Below are 20,721 nucleotides of genomic sequence, written 5' to 3'. Positions count from 1 at the left end.
TAGAACAGTTTTTCGTGCTATATAACAGTTATGCCAAACTGTTATACTCCTATGAAAATGCATAAGAATGCTTAATTTGCTTAGATAGAGGTATCCTGTGTTATTTGGTGCGAAATTTCGTAGTATAACAGTTTTTGTTAACTGTTATACAACTAAAAATAGTTAGAAAACAAATCCAAAATATATATTTTTTATTATTTTGACACAAAAATAAATAGAAAATATGTATATACCGCCATTTCAGATCTCATTAGTAATGACTGCCTAGGAACGTTCTAATTTTAGTTGTATAACAGTTATTTTGGACAGTTATACGTACTTAATCACGCAGTAAAGTGGTTTGTTTAACCTTAATTTATTATATTTTCAAAAAATAACACTTTTGCAGTTGTAGAACAGTTTTTCGTGCTGTGTAACAGTTATGCCAAACTGTTATACTCCTCTGAAAATGCATAAAAATGCTTAATTAGTTTTAATATAGGTATCCTGCTGAGTTTGGGTTGAAATTTCATTGTATAACAGCTTTCGTTAACTGTTATACAACTAAAAAATAGTTAAAAAACAAATCCAAAATATATAAATTTTTTATTACTTTGACACAAAATGAATAGAAAATATGTATATACCGCCATTTCAGGTCTCATTATTCAGAATTTTCCAATTTTGTTTGTATAACAGTTATTTTAAACCGCAAAACGGACTAAATCATGTTGTACAATGTTTTATTAAACCTTAATTTGTTTATATTTTCTAAATAAGAACATTTTTTGAGTTGTAGCACAGTTATTGGTGCCGTATAACAGTTATGCCAAACTGTTATACTCCTCTGAAAATGCATAACAATGCTTAATTTGCTTAAATATAGGTATCCTGTGTTATTTGGTGCGAAATTTCGTAGTATAACAGTTTCTGTAAACTGTTATACAATTAAAAATGGGTAATAAAAATCGAAAAATTTATATTTTTTGTTACTTTAACACAAAATAAATAGAAAACATGTATATTCCGCCATTTCTGATCACATTATTTAGGACTGTTTAAATTTTTTCTAATTTTGTTTGTATAACAGTTATTTAAAGCCATAAAATATACTAAATCAAGTTGTAGAACGTTTTGTTGAATCTTAATTTATTATATTTTCAAATTTAGAACATTTTTGCAGTTATAGAACAGTTTTACGTGCTGTATAACAGTTATGCCAAACTGTTATAATCCTCGGAAAATGCATGAGAATGATTAATTTGCTTAGATATAGATATCCTGTTGAGTTTAGAGTTAAATTTCGTAGTATAACAGTTTTTGTTAACTGTTATACAAGTGTAAAAAATCGAAAAAAAATGCCAAAAAAATATATTATTATTTACTTTTTGTTTCAGTAGCTGTCATTTTAACTGATTTTCACTTCTTTAAAGAAAAATTTATCACAGACAATTTTTTCATTTTTTTTTTCTTATTTTTTTTCAAATTATTTTTTTTTCATAATTTTAATTTATTTCCTTAAACAATGTCATATATTTTCACACCTTCAACTTCAACAAAATTTCCACCCAACCATTAGTGTGTTTTGTTTGTTTGGCATTAATGAATCCATTAAAAACCTATTAAAAACATCATAAATTTTTCGAGCCAAAGAAAATCCTCATAATTTTTATGCAAAACTAAAAAACAAAACAAAATAGAAATAATTTAAGTTTGTTGTGTGTATCAAAACTGACCTAAGACACTGATTCACCTCCATCATTGTCGGGTTTTGATACACACATCAAAAATAAAATTATTTGAATGGCGAAAAAAACCAAACAAAAGACTTAAGACACAAACCTGCTGCTTGAAATTCAAAGACTTCAAAGAAAAACATAAAAGAGATGATTGAATTTTTCTATTGTAGCTGTGATTCATGGGTGTGAATAAATGAATGAATATTTAACGTCTGTATTAATTATGTTTATACCAACAAAATTATTCGTTTATAAAAGAAACAACATCATCGAATTTTTGATTTATTTTTTTTTTTTAAATTTGAAACCAAAATTCCATAAATTTTATGCAGCATCATAAAATGACATTTTGATAATAAATTGAAGAGGCGTATTACAGTTGCAGTTGAAATATATACACAGTAAAATCTTTTTCAAATGGGTACCTCTCTTTCCCTTGGAAGATATTGCAAAAAATTAGCCTCTGCTACTCTCTTTTTGAAGAAAATACACAGCATACCTTATCCTTCCGATTTTTTTCTTTCTTTTTCTTGATCTACGCGAAAGAGGCTTCACTGTATTTTTCCCAATTTTTTTTTTAATATTTATAAACAGCATTAGCTGTGGAAAAAAAATTAATGGCCCGCATAGGCCTGTGACCAAAAAGAGAAACCTGGCAACCTTTCAACATCGATAGTTAAACATTTTAAGCGAAAATTTGTTTGGCAAATTCATGAAATAATTAATGAAATATGAAAACAATGCCCAACTTCGTAATGCTAATAGAAATGAAAGGCAAAAAAAGTGGGAATTAAAAAAGTAAACAAAAGTGGTAAATTCAATGAAAACTCACAATTTTTATGCAGTCATTGGGGAATATTTAAAAAATTCATAATTAGCGAAATTAAAAAAAAATGATTTAAATAATTCCATAGAGTCCTGCAAAAATTTTACCGTTGGATTTTGAACAAAAATAAAAAAAAAATTAACAAAAGTTGTGGTGGTTTTTCTTCGCTAAATATTAATCCATGACCATCCAAAATGCTGGATTTCTGCGCAGTCCTAAACTCTAACATCATACGAAATTCTGTGTAGATTGGCCTTTTATTGTGAGCGACTGCAAAACTAAGAAAATTTAAAATTTTTGGTCCAATTCAAACAATCAAAATTTAGAAAAAAAAAAAAAATCTAAAAATCTTTGGTTTTTTGGTTTTTTGGGTTTTATTAATTTTTGCCAAGAGGCCATTCTGAACTGCTGAGAATTGCCAAAATCAGTCCAGGAATTCTTAAGTCATTGACAAAATATGTACTTTTTACACCACCAAGTCTTAAAACCCTTTACCAACTTTAGTACCATTCAGTACTTTCCGTACAATTATAGTACACATTTTTTAAAGCCACCTTTAAATCTCAATTCCAGATACCAACAGAGATCTCAATTTTAAATCTGAGAATTCCAGCCCTATCTGAAACCCAGATAACATCAGTAATCAAAATATCAAATTTCAGAATTTTGCCTCCATTTCTTCACCCAATACCAAATTTGGTACTATTTAGTATTATTCTTATTATTTTAGTACTGATTTACAAAATTGTTTCATATCTCAATTACAAGCACCAACAGAGACCCCAATATCAAATTTCAGAATTTTATCGCTTTTTCTTTACGAAATGGCAAATTTAGTACCATTTAGTACAATGATAGAACACATTTTTAAAACCATCTCAATATTTCAATTCCATATACCCCGAGAGGGAGAGAGAGAGAGAGAGAGAGTGAGAGAGCCTTATATCAAATTTGAGGATTCCAACCCTATCCCTTCACACAATACCAAATTTAGTACCATTTAGTACTTTTCGCACAAATAAAGGACGCATTTCCAAATCACCGTCAAATCTTAACTTCAGATATATATCAAATATAAAATTCCAACATTTTATCTCTATCCCTTCACAAAATACCAAATGTAGTACCATTTAGTACATTTCGTACAAAAATAGTACCCATTCGGAAAACCACCGCCAAATCTCAGCCTCCGATGCTAATAGTTATCCAAATATCAAATTTCGGAATTTTATCTCTATCCCTTGACCTAATACCAAAAATAGTACCACTTCCTACTTTTCGTACAATTATAGTACACATTTCCAAAACTACCTAAACATGTCCAGGCTAACGTAAACAGCGATCCTTATACCAAATTTCAGATTTCAAGCACCATCTGTTCACCCAATACCAAATAGTACCAAATGTGGTACTATTTAGTACTTTTCGGGCACTTGTAGTACATATTTGCAAAACCACCTCTTTATCACAAACTTACCCCCCCCAACAGAGATGCAAATACAAAATTTCAAAATTCCAGCTTCAACCGTTCACCCAAAATCAAACATTTCCGAATTTAGTACCATTTAGTACTTTTTGTACACATAAAGGACGCATTTCCAAATCACAGCTAAAATTCAAACGCAGATACCATCGGTAATGTAAATATCAAATTTCAGAAATTTTGTCTCCATTACTTCACCCAATACCAAATTTAGTACCATTTAGTACTTTTCGTTCAAGTACAAGTGCTTTTCGTACACATATACTGCCGAAACTACCTCCATATGTCCAGGCTACACATGAACAACGATCCTTTTGCAAAATTTCAGATTTCAAGCACCATCTGTTCACCCAATGCCAAATTGTACCAAATGTGGTACTATTTAGTACTTTTCGGGCACTTGTAGTACATATTTGCAAAATCAACTTTTTATCACAAACCTACCACCAACGGGGAGCCCGAATACAAAATTTCAAAATTCCAGCTTCACGTTTGCTTTAATAAAATTTTTCCAAATTTAGTACCATTAAGTACAGTTCGCACACTTAGTACACATTTCCAAAAAAACACCTTCATATATTGAAATTTACTTTCCCACCTTGATTCTCATACCAAATTTCCATTTTTTTAGCTCTATCCGTTCACATAATACCAAATGGTACCATTTTAGAAGTTTAGTACCATTTTAGAACTTTTCGTAACCTTAATTTCCGAATTTCCAAAAATCCTTGGGCACATCTATCCAGCACTCCATCAGTGACTTTCATTTAAAATTTCAGAATTCTAACTCACTCCGTTTGTCCATTAAAAAAACTATTAAATTTTTAGTATGTTGTTGTACTTTTCGTACCTTTTTAGTACAAATTTTCAAAAAAAAAAAAAAAAAAACTCTGAATAAAAGATTATATTCAAAAATGGGATGATGATTTTCTTTTATAAAAAAATATATTTTTTTAATAATTTAAAAAAAAAAATTAAATTTAAAAAAATATACTATTTTAGAAGTTTAGTACAATTTTAGAGCTTTTCGTAACCTTAATTTCCGAATTTCCAAAAATCCTTTGGCACATCTATCCGGCACTCCATCAGTGACTTTCATTTCAAATTTCAGAATTCTAACTCATTCCGTTTGCCAATTGTACTAGGTATAAAATTTTCAGTAACTTTTACTACTTTTCGTACCCTTTTAGTACGAATTTCAAAAAAAAAAAACTCTGAATAAAAGATTATATTCAAAAATGGGATGATAATTTTCTTTTATAAAAAAATATATTCTTTTTTAATAATTTAAAAAAAAAAAATTAAATTTAAATTTAAAAAAAAATATACCATTCTAGAAGTTTAGTACCATTTTAGAACTTTTCGAAACCTAAATTTCCGAATTTCCAAAAATCCTTTGGCACATCTATACTGCACTCCATCGGTGACTTTCATTTCAAATTTCAGAATTCTTACTCATGCGGTTTGCCAATTGTACTAAGTATTAAATTTTCAGTAAATTTTAGTACTTTTCGTACCCGTTTAGTACGAATTTCAAATAAAAACCTCTGAATGAAAGATTATATTCAAAAAATGGGATGATAATTTTCTTTTACAAAAAAATATATTTTTTTAATAATTAAAAAAAAAAAATAAATTTAAATTTGTAAAAAATATACCATTTTAGAAGTTTAGTACCATTTTAGAACTTTTCGTAACCTTTTAGTTCGAATTTCCAATAAACCTTTGGTATATCAATCCTGCACTCTATCAGTGACTCTTATTCAAATTTCAGAATTTAAGCTCCATCCTTATTCTAGTCCGTTACACAAAAATAAAAAAATCAATCAATATTAGTACATTTCGTAACCTTTTAGTACCAATTTCCAAAAGCCCGGAATAAAATATTATATTCAAAAATGCAATGATAATTTTGTTTTATATAAAAAATATTTTTTTTTAATAATTAAAAAAATATTTTTTTTTAATAATTAAAAAAAATTTTTTTCAAGTCTAATATTATTTTCCAAAACTACACAGCACTGTGGAGCGATTTAGTTATTTTCTTAAGAAAAAAATAAATAATTAAATAAAAAATAAAATAAAACAACACAATTTTTTTCTTTTGAATTAATTAGGTCAAGTCTTGTGGTTTTTATGGCCACAATTCTCCCCATATCCCCTTTGTGATTACTGCCTCTAGACATTACTACCTCTCCTCTCCACAATGTGTAATAACAAGTTTGTTTCTTAAGTCTTTTGTTTGATGGTAGAAAACATTAAACCCATAATAACAACGATGCTGCAGCTCGTTCCGTTAGAATATTGATTTTCACTTTCTTGGTATTAAGTCTTTTGTTTCCACTGACTGACTTTTATTGTCTTTCTGAGTTAGTCTTACAATGTTTGACAAGATGTTGGAATGCCCCGGTGCTTAACATGGCATCTCAATCCTGTTCTAGAAATTTTATAATTGTAGTTGTGTGGCTTTCTGGTGTGTGTGCGTGAAAAGAAAACTATTAAAAGAATATAATTGGAGATGGGGAAAAGTTGTCGTTTATGTTAAACAAGAAAAGTGGACTTTTTAAGAAAAAAAAGAATGGAAATTTCAAAAGAGATATGTTTTCAAAAAATATTTAAAAAAAATCACAAATTATAGAAATTTAATTGAAATTAATTTTAAATAAATAGACTAATTTTTTTTAGATATTAGACCTTACATGAAAATTGACGAATTCATTTAGTCGTATTTTTTTTTTAAATTCACTCCTTAGATGTTCCCTAAAAAATATGTGTTTACAAAATAAATAAAAAAAAAACAAGTTAAAAAGTATCAGTCGGTTTTGCCGACAGATACATACCCTCAGGCAATGTTCGATTATTTAAAAATATATCTTGACCCCTGTTATGATTATTCAAATTGTTGATCCTCTATGGAGTAGGTTTCGAAAGAATGGGCCAATATTGCTCATTTCGTATTGGACCTAAATAAATATGATAGGAATATTGTGACCTGCCAGGTTTTGACTATATCGACTACTTCCTGCACTTTATATGAGATATGTGATAATTTTTAGAAAATGTTCCAATTGGTGTGAGGTACCAGATATAGGCGACCGAAGTATTCCATTTTCATACTTCATCTATGTAATACAGATAAAAATATTGCTGTGGGCAAAATTACGAGATAATCGAAAATTTATCTCAAATTTTATGCGAAATCATAAATTCTATAATTATATCAGGTTAAAAAAATTAACTAAAATTTTTCGCAAGCTATGACTAAAAAAATATTGAAAATTGTGACCGTAGTTGGGAGCAAGGTACCAGAGGGGGTTCGCAGATATATATCATCTACGCAACAGATCTTGTGTTAACAAAAAGGTTTGGATGTGTGAAATTTGAAGAGAGTTGGATGCTTATTTCGCTTTCTTTGAGCGTTTCGCTTTTTCAAATCTTGAACCCTATGTGGGGCAGGTACCAGAAGGTCCGATCTCTTACATCTTTATAACAGATCTTGGAAATATTCAGATGTACCAAGTATGAATGGAATCAGATGTTAATTTCACGTTTTATGAACTTCATGGATATTCAAAAATTTCACCCTTTGTGGGGAAGGTACCAAAAAGAGTGCACCGATACATCCCGAATTCACAGCAGATCATGTGTTAGTAGAAATAATGGGATGTGTGAAATATGAAGAGAATCGGATGTTTATTTCGAATTCTATTATCGTTTTGGTTATAAAAAACTTTGACCCTTTGTGGGAGAGGTACCAGGAGGAAGGGTCCGATCTCTACCATCTTAATAGCATATCTTGTGTTGATGGAAATTTTGAGATGTGCCAAGTCTGAATGGAATCGGTTGTTAATTTCGTGTTTTATGAGCTTCATAGATATTCAAAAATTTCACCCTTTGTGGGGGAGGTTCGAGTAGTGGACCGATATATCCCATGTTCCCAGCAAATTTTGTGTAACTATAAATATTAGGATGTGTGAAATATGAAGACAATCGGACTTTTAGATCATATTTTATAAGAGTTTTAATTATTCAAAATGTCGGCCCTTTTGTGTCGGCCTTGATGGAGAGGTTCGATATTGTCCATTTTCTGACCTGACATAACACTGATGCATTTATTAGGCTTTGTAAAGTTGGAGCAAAATTGGGATATCGTTTCTTTTTCTGTGTAAAATACATTTCGACGTATTGTGGGGCGGTACCAGAAGGAGCGAACTGATATATTTCATCTTAAAACTAGACCTTGGGTTGATAAAAACATTGGGATGTGAGAAATTTGAAGACAATCGGACCCTTAATTCACATTTTATAATTGTTATATTTATTTAAATTTTCGACCGTTTGTGGGGGAGGTATTGGATCGAGTTGACCGATATTGTCCATTTTCGCTCCTGACGTAACACTGATGCAAATATTAGAATTTGCAAAGTTGAAGCAAAATCGGATTATTCTTTCTCTTCCTGTGCAGTAAATTATTTTCTTTGAAAATGTTGACATTTTGTGGGGGGGGTACCAGAAGAAGTGGATCGATATTGCCAATCTCCGAACCCGATCTAAGTTTGACAAAGATATTACGATGTAGCAAGTTTGGATCAAACCGGATACTCTCTTCGAGAGTAATGGTGCGCACCAGCCAACAAGCCACACCGACAGGCGGACGGACTTCGCTAGATCGACTCCAAATATCCTGAAACGGATTTGATCCAAAGAGACCTAGACCGTTATTTCGACTAGGCGCGTTTTGGCTGTATCAAATGATATATACCCTCTGTAGGCATATGGCTCAGGGTATAAAAATACTCATGCTTTAGAATTCATTCAAAGTAATTATGAAATTCCCTAATTTTATGTACTTGTTAAAACAGTTTTAAAGTGCTGAGTTCTATTCTTAAGTCATTTGTTTTTTTTTTTTTCTTATATAATTTTATTTTATTTTTTTCCTCAAAAAAAAAAAAAAAACTCCGTTTCTCTCCCTTAGATTTGAAAATGACGTTCGTTTCTTAAGTCTTTTGTTGTTGAAGCTTGTAATTCTCTCTCTCTATCTCTCTCTCTCTCACTTTGCTTAAAAATGCTTTCCATTACAATAAAAATGCCGGAAGTAGGCTTATAATATAGGTAGCCCCGCTCAAAACCGTGTTCTAGAACATGAGCCGAAAGAAGAGAAAATTAAAATTCTGTTTTTCTTTATATTTTACGATTCCATTTAATTGTTTTTAAACATGAATGTTTGCCAAAATTATTTATAAAGCAAATGGATAAAAATTATTTGTATAAATAATGAGTTAACACTGTTTTGTTCTAGATTTAAATAAGAAAAGAGAAATTTGACGGGAGAGAGATATATTTTCTTGAGCAGCGCTGATATAGTAGAAATAGAAAATAGAAATAGTCTTTTTCCATTCAGTAATATCTACTTTGTTATGGTATGAAATAGTTACTCAGAGAGAGAGAGAGAGAGAGAGAGAGAGAGAAAATTAATAGATTAACATTTTATGTGACCCAATCACTCAACATAAACCTCTAATAAGGTTCGTTTCTTAAGTCTTTTGTTATGTTATTAGAATCTAATGCAATCAAATCAATCGTGTACACCAATGTATTAGATTCTTAGTGAATGAGATATATTCGGAGAGAGAGAGAGAGAGAGAGAGAGAAAGGGAGGCATTTGTTTACATCTCCTTTTTACTTTAACACCGTTTTACTCAACAATTTTCTTGTTATTGGATTCGTGGTGAATGAGAGCTATTTTGAGAGAGAGAGAGAGAGAGAGAGAGAGAGAGAGAGAGAAGGGAGGCATTTGTTTTTTTATTTTATCTCCGTTATACTCGCCATTTTTCTTCAATAAGGTTCATTGCTTAAGTCTTTTGTTATATTCTCTGGGATTTTTAGTGAATGAGAGCTGTTTTGAGAGAGAAGGGGAGGCATTTGTGTACATCTCGTTTTTTATTTCATCTCCGCTTTACTCAATATTTTTCTCCAAAGAAGGGTTCGTTGCTTAAGACTTTTGTTGTGTTATTGGATTTTTTTGGTGAATGAGAGCTATTTTAAGAGAGAGAAGGGGAGGCATTTACCTCTTTTATGTTATATCCTCTATAAAAATGGAGGGGAATTTAAGATTAAGTCACAATCATGGAATAATAAAGTTCGTTTCTTAAGTCTTTTGTTATGCTTTTAGTCTAGAAAACACATTTAATCTTAAAATTCCTCCATCTTAGGTTTTTTTAATCGAGTAAAATTTTATTGTTACAATTTTTGGCCCCCCTACGTGTCTTGTTTTTTTTTTTAATAAGGAAATGCAGTCAAGTTTAAAATCGTTTTTGTTTTTTTTTTTCGTTTAAAATTCATTCATTTTCTTTCATTCAATTTGAGAGACCCATTGTTATACATTATGGCTTTGCTTCCAATTGTTTTTGTAAAAGTTTATTAACCTTTGGGGTTGTAACATTCGACATCTTTTCCCCCCTCCATGGAAAATATTTAAGTGTTAAGAGTTATTTTGTTTTTTTGCTTCAATTCACATTTTTTATAGTTCAATGTCAGATTTAATGTTGTAGTTATTATTTTAAATATTTTTAATTAAAACGAAAAAGTACAAATGTTGCCAAATATTCCCTGGTTGCCAAATATCCCCTGAACAAAATATATTAAGGAAATTCCATAATTTTAAACTTAAGTGTTTAGCAGATATTTTTTTTTTTTTGGTTTTTCCATAAAATATTTTAGAGGAGGGGAGGGGTTAAAATGTGCTCTCATATATTTTTAAAGGGTCAAAAAATGCCGACGTGATTTATATCAGGTTATTACATTTAATGTACGCATGCCCAAACTCAATTGAAGTAGTCATTTACTAAATCAACAAAAAAATAAAAATCTGTTTGGATGGCCTTCCAAGGTTTTACAGGTTGTTCAAGCAAGCAATGATGCTGCAGTTTTTTCGGCTTCACTACGTTTTTCTTTTTTGGTAAGAGGTGGGGGGAGGGGGAAATACGTCAGCGTTTTTTTTCTCCTCTCATGAAATGCTTAAAATGTGATAAATGTTATACATGTTATTCATTGTTTTTGTTGCTGTTGTTGTTTTCATTTATGCTGAGTTGTTGTAAGGTGGACCTTACGTTGCGAACACGTTTATCAATTGATGACGATGATAATGATGACCTCAATTATGTGTGCCTTATAAATGACATTGCAATAAAATTTTAACATTAATTCAAAGGAATTACGTGTGAAATAGTTTAATTAACATGATTTTGATAAAAGTAATGAAAATATTTTTTATTGGCAAATTTTTATTAAAATACATAAAATTGGGGTCAAAGGGTAAATTGGAGGCACCCACAATCGTGGATTTTTAAATAAATACCTTTGGAGAGTCTTTGAAATAGGGCATTTTTTAAAAACATTTTTTTGGAGAGAATTTTATTTTTTAATACTCTTTTACCAAAATTTTATTAAAATACTTTAATTTGGGGCCAGAGGGAAAAATTCATGGAAATATTTTTTTGAAGGCACTCGCAATTATAGATTAAAAAAAGCCTTTTTTAATTTTTTTGCCAAAATTTTATTAAAATCAATAATCAATAAAAAAATCATAAAATTATTTTTGGAGACATCGACAATCTTCTATTTTAAAATAAAAGGCTTTGGAGAGAATTTCAATTGGGGATTTTTAAAATAATTTTTTTGGAGAAAATTTATTTTTTTTTTTTTTAATTTTTTTGGCAAAATTTTATTAAAATACTTTAATTTGGGATCAGAGGAAAACCTTCATAGAAATATTTTTGAAAGAAACACACGTTCATGTTTTTTTTAATGCTTTTGGAGAGACTTTGAAATGGGGATTTTAAAATATTTTTTTTTGGAGAGAATTTCATTTTGTTGTAATTATTTTTTGCCAAAATTTTATTAAAATCAATAATCAATAAAAAATCATAGAATTATTTTTGAAGACATCGACAGCGAAAATTTCAATTGGGGATTTTGAAAATATTTTTTTTTATACCCTCCACCATGGGTAGGAGGGTATATTAACTTTGTCATTCCGTTTGTAACACCTCTAAATATTCGTCGTAGACCCCATAAAGTATATATATTCATAATCAGCATAAAATTCTAAGACGATTTAGCGATGTCCGTCTGTCTGTCTGTCTGTCCGTCTGTCTGTCTGTCTGTCTGTTGAAATCACGATAGAGCACACATTATTTGACGTAGACCTTTGAAATTTGGCACAAGTGTGTGTATTGTCCCTAGGATGGTTGGTATTGAAAATGAGATATATCGGTCCACGTTCTGGTATAGTCCCCATATAACGGTACCTCCCGATATTCGGTAGGTTGATGATTTATGCCACATTTTTTCACGGATTTATCTGAAAATTGGTATTTGTAGGTCATGACGGGTCCCTGAGCGTGTGGCAAAACATTGCATGTATAGGTCCACGTTTTGGTATAGCCCCCATGTAACGGTACCTACCGATATTCGGTATTTTGATGATTTATGCCACATTTTTTCACGGATTTGTCTGAAAATTGGTATTTGTAGGTCACGACGGGTCCCTGAGCGTGTGGCAAAACATTGCATGTATAGGTCCACGTTTTGGTATAGCCCCCATATAATGGTACCTACCGATATTCGGTATTTTGATGATTTATGCCACATTTTTTCACGGATTTGTCTGAAAATTGGTATTTGTAGGTCACAACGGGTCCCTGAGCGTGTAGCAAAACATTGCATGTATAGGTCCACGTTCTGGTATAGTCCCCATATAACGGTACCTCCCGATATTCGGTATTTTGATGATTTATGCCATATTTTTTCACTGATTTGTGTAAAAGTTGGTATTTGTGGGTCATAATGGGTCCTAGGTCGTGTGGCGAAACATTGTAATTATAGGTGCACGTGTTGGTGTAGCCCCCTTTTTAACGGTACCTCCCGATATTCGCATTTTAATGTTTTTTGCCACATTTTTTCTAATGTTCTTTTACCCTAGGGTGGAGGGTATTAAAAGTTTGGCCCGGCCGAACTTAATGTTTTTTTACTTGTTTTTTTTTTTTTTTTGGAGAGAATTTATTTTTTTTTAAATATTTTTTGCCAAAATTGTATTAAAATACTTTAACTTAGCGTCAGAGGGAAGAAAATCGAAGAAATATTTGTGGAGACACAATGATTTTTAAATAAAGGCTTTTGAAGAGAATTTCAATTGGGGATTTTTAAAATAATTTTTTTGAGAGAATTTAATTTTTTAATATTTTTTGCCAAAATTGTATTAAAATACTTTAATTTGTGGTCAGAGGGAAAAAATTCATAGAAATATTTTTGAGGATACCCACAATCATTGATTTTTAAAAAATGCCTTTGGAGAGACTTTGGAATGGAGAATTTTAAAAACATTTTTGGAGAGAATTTAAATTTTTTTTAAAATTATTTTTTTGCCGATTTTTAAATAAAAGGCTTTGGAGAGAATTTCAATTGGGGATTTTTAAAATAATTTTTTTGGAGAGAATTTATTTATTTCTTTTAATATTTTTTGCCAACATTTTATTAAAATACTTTAATTTGGGGCGAGACGAAAAATTCATAGAAATATTGTTGAAGACACATGGATTTTTAAATAAAAGCTTTTGGAGAGAATTTCAATTGGGGGTTTTTTAAATAATTTTTTTGGGGAGAATTTCAAAACTTTTTAAAATTTTTTACCAAAACTTTAATAAAATACTTTAATTTGGGGTCAGAGGGAAAAAGTTCATAGAAATATTGTCGGAGATATAATAATGGATTAAAAAAAAAAATGCCTTTGGAGAGACTTTCAAATGGAGACTTAAAAAAATGGAGAGAATTTTTATTTTTTTAAATATTTTTTCCTAAATTTTATAAAAATGCTTTAATTTGTGGTCATAGGAAAAAATTAATAGACATATTTTCTTGGAGACACCCACAATCATGGAGTTTTAAAGAAATCAATGGAATTTTTAATAATTATTATTATTATTATTTTTTTTTTTTGGAGAGAATTTATTTTTTTTTTAAATATTTTTTGCCAAAATTTTATTAAAATTTTTCAATTTTAATAGGTACAGGAAAAAATTCATAAAAATATTTTTGAAAATATTTTTTAAAAGTCATGGATTTTTTAAAAAATGCCTTTGGAGAGATTTTAAAATAAGGACGTTTAAAAACATTTTTTTGGAGAGAATTTCAATTTTTTTTTTAATATTTTTTGCCAAAATTTTATTGAAAAAATCTGAGGAAAAAGTCATAGATTTTTAAAAAATGTCTTTGAGGAGAATTTCAATTGGGGAAAAAAATTTTTCTGGGGAAAAAATTCATTTTTTTAAATTTTTTCCCAAAATTTTTCTAAAATACTTTAATTTGGGGTCAGAGGGAAAAAATTCTTAGATACATTTTTGGAGACATCCACGATGCTGGATTTTTAAATAAATGTCTTTGAAAAAACATTTCAAATGGGGATTTTAAAAACATTATTTTTGGAGAGAATTTTATATATTTTTTAAAATTTTTTAAAAATCGCGAATTTTAGACAAACATTTTTTTTAAGTGGAAAATTTCTAGAGGGACCCTAAGAAAGACTAGGAGGCGTGGATTTGACATTTTTTTGGAACTGGAAATCTTGGATTTATTTATTTATTTATTTATTTTTTTTTTTTTTGAAAAAAACTTCATATCGTGTATTTGAAAACAAAAACTTGAAGAGACTTGAAATCGAAGATTTTAGGCAAACATTTTTTTGTGTGGAGAAATTTTCCAATTTTTTTATTTATTTATTTTTTATTGTTATTATTATTTTTTTTTTTTTTTTGAGGGACGAGAACTACATTTTTTTGTTTTGAAAAAACTTGAAATTATGGATTTATTTTATTTATTTATTTATTTATTTTTTTTTTTTTTTTTTTTTGAAAAAACTTCATATTTGGAATTTTTAAGAAATGTATTAAAAAAAAACCTAAAATCATAGATTTAAAAAAAATACATACATTTTTTGTAAAGACCTACCAAAATAATATTAAATGTTTCCCCAGTCGTTATCACATTTAGCTGTCAAATTCATTGCAATTCTTATTGCACACGGCTAGCTCTGTGGCCAGAAAACAACAATCAAAACAAAAACGAAAAAGAAAACATAACAACGAAAAATATGCTCAGATAAATGAAGAAATCGCCATAAATTTTGTATTTTTCAATAAATTTTCGTCATCATGGCAAGCCAACCAGACAGACGGCTGGCTGGCTGGTCGATCAGAAATGGGCAACTAAGACAGGGACTCCAGCACAGGAAAAATACCAAAACAAAAATAACTTATGGAGGTAGCAATAAATAAAAAAACTCTTAACTTGTCTTACCAGCATTATCTACTACTGGACAATTTGCTAAAAATATTTAAGCCCCAAAAAACCAGCGCGCTCACATTGCATAATATTGACAGAGAGAATGCAACTCCATGCTCAACTAGGTTTTGAGTGGAAATCGATGGGAAAATAAACTCAAAATATTCACATGTGTCATAATTTATAGAAGTGTGGTTGAGTGTTTCGAATTGAGAACTGAAGTGGTTTCAATCTCCAATTGAGAGTGAGTGGCGTTAAAAAGTTTACAAAAAAAACCAACCGGACTGCAATGTCATTTAAAGTTTACCGAAAACATGCAGTCAGTACGGATGACCTTAACAAACGCAGACTTCTGGATGACCTTCTTTGTGGTTGGCTATCATATTTTGGAATTGGTGCATTACAAAAATTTATTTTCAATACTAAATATAAAAAAAATCAAAATAAAATTAAATGAAATAAACAATGGTGTTAGATTACTTTTGGGGACAAACGAAAGAACCTTAAAATCGTGAGATTTGTTGAAAATATTTGAGGAAAAAACTTTTGATGAATATCTTAGAGTTGAGGACTTAAAAAATAATTTATAATTATACTTATATAATTTTTATAATTTATAATTTTTATATTGGATTTAAAAAAATATATATTTCTGAAAGCCTTTTTAATAATTGTAGATAATTTAAAAATATATGATGAAAAAACAATCTTTGAATTCTAAAAATATTTAAAAAAAGTCCAAAAATCTTTGATTTTTTTTTTTTTAATGTGTCTTTGTTAAAGTCGTGGACTTTTTAAAATATTTTTTATAAACTACTCAAAGCAGTGGATTTTTTAAAAATATTTTTTAAAAACTTGGATTTTGTAAAAATATTTTTTCATCGACTTATAATCAACGTGGATTTTTTAAAAATATTTTTTCATCGACTGCCAAACAACGTAATTTTTTTAATAATATTTTTTCATCAATTTCCAAACAACGCAAATTTTTTATAAATATTTTTTAATAAATGTCTATAAATGTGGATTGCTTAAATATATTTTTAATTTATATAAATGTGGATTTTATAAAAAATATTTCTTAACTAGTTATATAAATGTGGATTTAATTTAAATATTTTTTAACAAATTAATATAAATTTGAATTTTTAAAAATATATTTTTCCAAATTGTTATAAATTGATTTTTAAAAATATTTCTTAACACCTTTCTATAAACGTCTTTTTTCGTGGATTTTTTAAAAATATTTTTGAACTATTTTTCATAAACGTGGATTTTTTAAAAAAATATTTTTTAACAAATTTTTATGAACGATTTTTTTAAAATATTTTTTAACAAATTTTTATGAACGATTTTTTTAAAAATATTTTTTAACAAATTTTTATAAACGTGGATTTTTTAAAAATATTTTTAAATAACTTACATTCAACGTGGATTTTTTAGAAATATTTTTAAATAACTTACATTCAACGTGGATTTTTTAGAAATATTTTCCACGACTTCCAATATTTTCCACGACTTAATAAATTATTTTGTAAATACAAATATTTAAAAATATTCTTCCACGACTTCCAATACGCGTGGATTTTTAAAAAAATATTTTCTACGACTTCCAAAAGGCGTGGATTTTTTTTAAAAAAAAAATTGTTAAATATAAAAATTTTAAAATATTTTTAATAACTTCCAGTAAACGTGGATTTTTTTAATATTTTTTTCACGACTTCTAATTAGCGTGGATTTTTTAAAATATATTTTAAATATAAAAATATTTTTCCACGACTTCCAATAGGTATGGATTTTTTAATAAATTATTTTGTAATTATAAATATTTAAAAATATTCTTCCACAACTTCCAATAGCGTGGATTTTTTAAAAAATATTTTCCACGACTTCCAAAAGGCGTGGATTTTTTTAAAAAAATATTTGTTAAATATAAAAATATTTTCCATGACTTCCAGTAAACGTGGATTTTTTTTTCTATATTTTTCCACGACTTCTAATAAGCGTGGATTTTTTAAAATATATTATTAAATAGAAAATATAAAAATGTTTTTCCATGACTTCCAATAAACGTGAGTTAAAAAAAAAAAAAACATTTTTTAAGTGTAAAAATTTAAAAATATTTTTCCACCACTTTCCACCACCAATAAACGTGGATTTAAAAAAAGTAATTTTAACAAATTTCTATTAAAGCCGACTTTTTAAAAATAATTTTTAATAAATTTATATAAACATGGATTCTTTTTTAATATTTCTTAGCAAATTATATAAAAGTGTTTTTTTAAAAAAAAAAAAACTTATTAAGTTATATAAACTTTTTTAAATATTTTTAGCAAATTGCTATAAACGTGGATTTTTTTAAAAATATTTTGAAATAAAAATCATTTTTTTAATTTTTTTTTTAAATTTCTTTCTAGCGTGTATTTTTTAATGAATATAAACTCCGAAACCCAATTTTTTTAATTATTTTTTTTTTTAAATTCCCTCAATCGTGTATTTTTTAATGAATAAATAAAAAATAAACCCCAAAACTCAATTTTTTTAATAAATATTTTTGCTACGACTTCCAATTAACTTAGATTTTTAAAAAAATATTTTTAAATAACTTCCAATTAACGTGGATTTTTTAAGAATATTTCTAAATCACTTTTAAATCAAATTATTTTCTTAAAGACATTCAATAAACGTGGATTTTTTTGAAAAATATTTTTATTGAACTTCCAAACAACGTTAAGTTTAAAAATAAAAAAAAAAAAATAATAAATTTCCAATTTCTATTTAAAAATATTTTTTAAAAAATCTAAGAATTTAGTTCTAATTCGAAAAAAATATATATTAAAAAGGCCACGAATTTAGTTCTATTTAGAAAATTATATGTTTTTAATGTCCACGAGTTTCGCTCTGTTTGATGTTTTTTTTTTTTAAATCCACGAGTTTTCACTATTTTAAATTATTACTTTTCAAAAAGTCTTGATCTGTTGGAAAAATATTTTTTAAAAAATCCATAAAAAAATATTTTTTTTCATCCACCTTACAAATATTTGTTAAAGAATCTACGAGTTCTGTTTGAAAAAAATTTTTGTTAAAACCATGATTTTAGTTTTACTTGATATTTTTTAAACCTGTCCCCTGAAACCTGTCAAAATTTTATTAAATGTATTTTTACTGTTTAATTGTGGGCAGTAACGTCGTTTTCGAGGCAAAGGCTATAATTATTACACCTTTTCGGTGCTTTTTAACACATAATTTGTGTTCGGTTATCTCTTCATCTAATTCATACCAAAAAAAGAAGGAAAAAATGTCTTCTTGTCCAATTTTATCAAAACTCATTTATCACATGAATTGATTTATAGTTATTAAAAAAAATTATTTCAAAACCTGCAATTTTTAACTCAACACATCAACACCTAGTCAAGTTTCGTGAAACTATTGTTTTGACAGGGCCTAATAAAAAAATAATTAAATGGCACTTACTGTTACACAAATTGTTAATAACGGAATATTGAATACAAACAATAGAACTTTCGCTTTAAAACAATTTTTTTTTTCAATATTTTCCCTTGCCCACCCCTCTTTCTCGATTTTTAACTTTTATTTTCTACACCTATTTTGGTTTTCTATTCCCCAAACTTATTTGGTAGCGACGCAACATTGTGGGTAAACACTTTTAAGTTAATAATTGTCAAGAAAAATAATAGCCCCCCCTATCCCAAAATTATCATTGAAGGCTATTGCCAAGTGAAGCCTGAAGTGTTTCTTTTGGCATTTCTTTCAATACCAACATATGAAGACATATTTCTGTATGAATGTATGTGTGTGAGTGGGTATGTATATACATACCAACAGAAATTGTTTTGGTAGCCAAATCTTATTCACCATATCCGTTAATAGCCTTGGCCACAGACAAGGCAACCGCTATAGCAACAGCCAACTAACGCATTGCACTTAACAACAAAAACAAAAAAAAAAAAAAAACTGAAATCGAAAACATGCTAACTACTCTGACCTGGCTCGAAAGACAATATATTTACTCTTGGTTTAGCACATGATTGATGGTTTGACAATAATTGGTTTGAAAATGTGATTTGACTTCCAGTCATCGAAGACAAGAAAAAAAAAAAACATCAGCATGTAAAGCGGATCTTTGCCTCTTTTTCTCCATTGTTTGGCATTTGGCAATTGTCAGAGACAACAACAACAAATGTTAAAAACCGCAAGTGATGATGAAGTTATTAAAAAAACAGGAGGAAGAAAAAAATGCCATCTCATATCACTTTCATTGTCTGTTTGGCACGAGTTTGTGTCTTAAGTCTTTTGTTTTACAACGAATGTCTCTCTCTAACGATAAATTATTTTGATTTTTCTTTTAATTGTTTTTTGTTCTTGAACTTTTGAACTTAAATTGCGACACTTACAAAAATTAAAAACTCATTTTCCTCATAATTTTTTTTTTCAAAAAAAAAAAAAAAAAAAAAAAAAAAAAATTAAAAAAATAAAAATAAAATTATTTAAATTACCCTTAACGCCCGGCGCATGTGTCTTAAGTTCTTTGTTTTGGTGGAAACTAAAAAAAAAATTCTTTATGAAAATATTTTCGACACCTTTTTAAAAATTCACACATGAAATATTCGCAACAGCAACAACAACAATTTTTTTTTGTAATATTTTACAAACAAGTTTTGGTTGAAAGAATAGAGTGTGTGTGTGGGTCTGTTTGTTTTCTATATCTAACATGAGCTGCTTGAGGTATGTAACTGCCTAATTGCCCATAGAAACAAGTGTGTGTTTGTTGCCACATTCAATGGTTCTTACTGACCTTGACAATGATTTTGACATTTGCTGCCAACATTCGAGGCAATTATTTTTTTTTAGATAGAATTCTAGGTGGCAAACAGGCATGAAGAGGATTAAATAAAAAAAATGAAGAGATTGAAAAAAATATTTTAAAAGATCTTCTAAACTTAGATCCTCAAAAGAAAGTATTTTTATAAAAGTATTTTCGGGAGATCTTTGATTTTTAGTGAATTTCTTAAAAACTCTTATCTGAACAAGTAAAAACGTGTTAAGTTCGGCCGGGTCCAACATTGAATACCCTAAACATATATTTTATAAACATATTTTTTCTACGACTTCCAATTAAAAAAAAATTCCGCCACTTCCAATAAAAGTGATTTTTTTAAAATTATTTTCCATGACTTCCAATAAACGTGGATTTTTTTAAAAAATATTTTTTGAATGACTTCCAATAAACGTGGATTTTTTTTTAAATATTTTTTCAATGACTTTCATTAAACGTTTTTTTTTTTTTAATATCTTTTCAATGACTTCCAATAAACGTGGATTTTTTAAAAAATATT

At 28.2% G+C, this 20,721-nt stretch overlaps 2 protein-coding genes across 4 annotated transcripts in view; one reads left to right on the top strand and one right to left on the bottom strand.

Moving 5' to 3' along the window:
• Positions 1-20,721, bottom strand: part of LOC105261991 (flotillin-2) — a 525,605-nt gene that overhangs the window by 209,583 nt on the left and 295,301 nt on the right. The gene's annotated exons all lie outside the window — the stretch shown is intronic.
• LOC101898618 (glucose dehydrogenase [FAD, quinone]) overlaps positions 1-20,721 on the top strand; it is a 46,393-nt gene that overhangs the window by 1,140 nt on the left and 24,532 nt on the right. The window lies entirely within an intron of this gene.

The sequence above is a fragment of the Musca domestica genome, unplaced genomic scaffold, assembly GCF_030504385.1.
Source record: "Musca domestica strain aabys unplaced genomic scaffold, Musca_domestica.polishedcontigs.V.1.1 20, whole genome shotgun sequence".
In the NCBI taxonomy this organism is placed as follows: domain Eukaryota; kingdom Metazoa; phylum Arthropoda; class Insecta; order Diptera; family Muscidae; genus Musca; species Musca domestica.
This window is presented reverse-complemented; position numbering and strand designations above follow the sequence as displayed.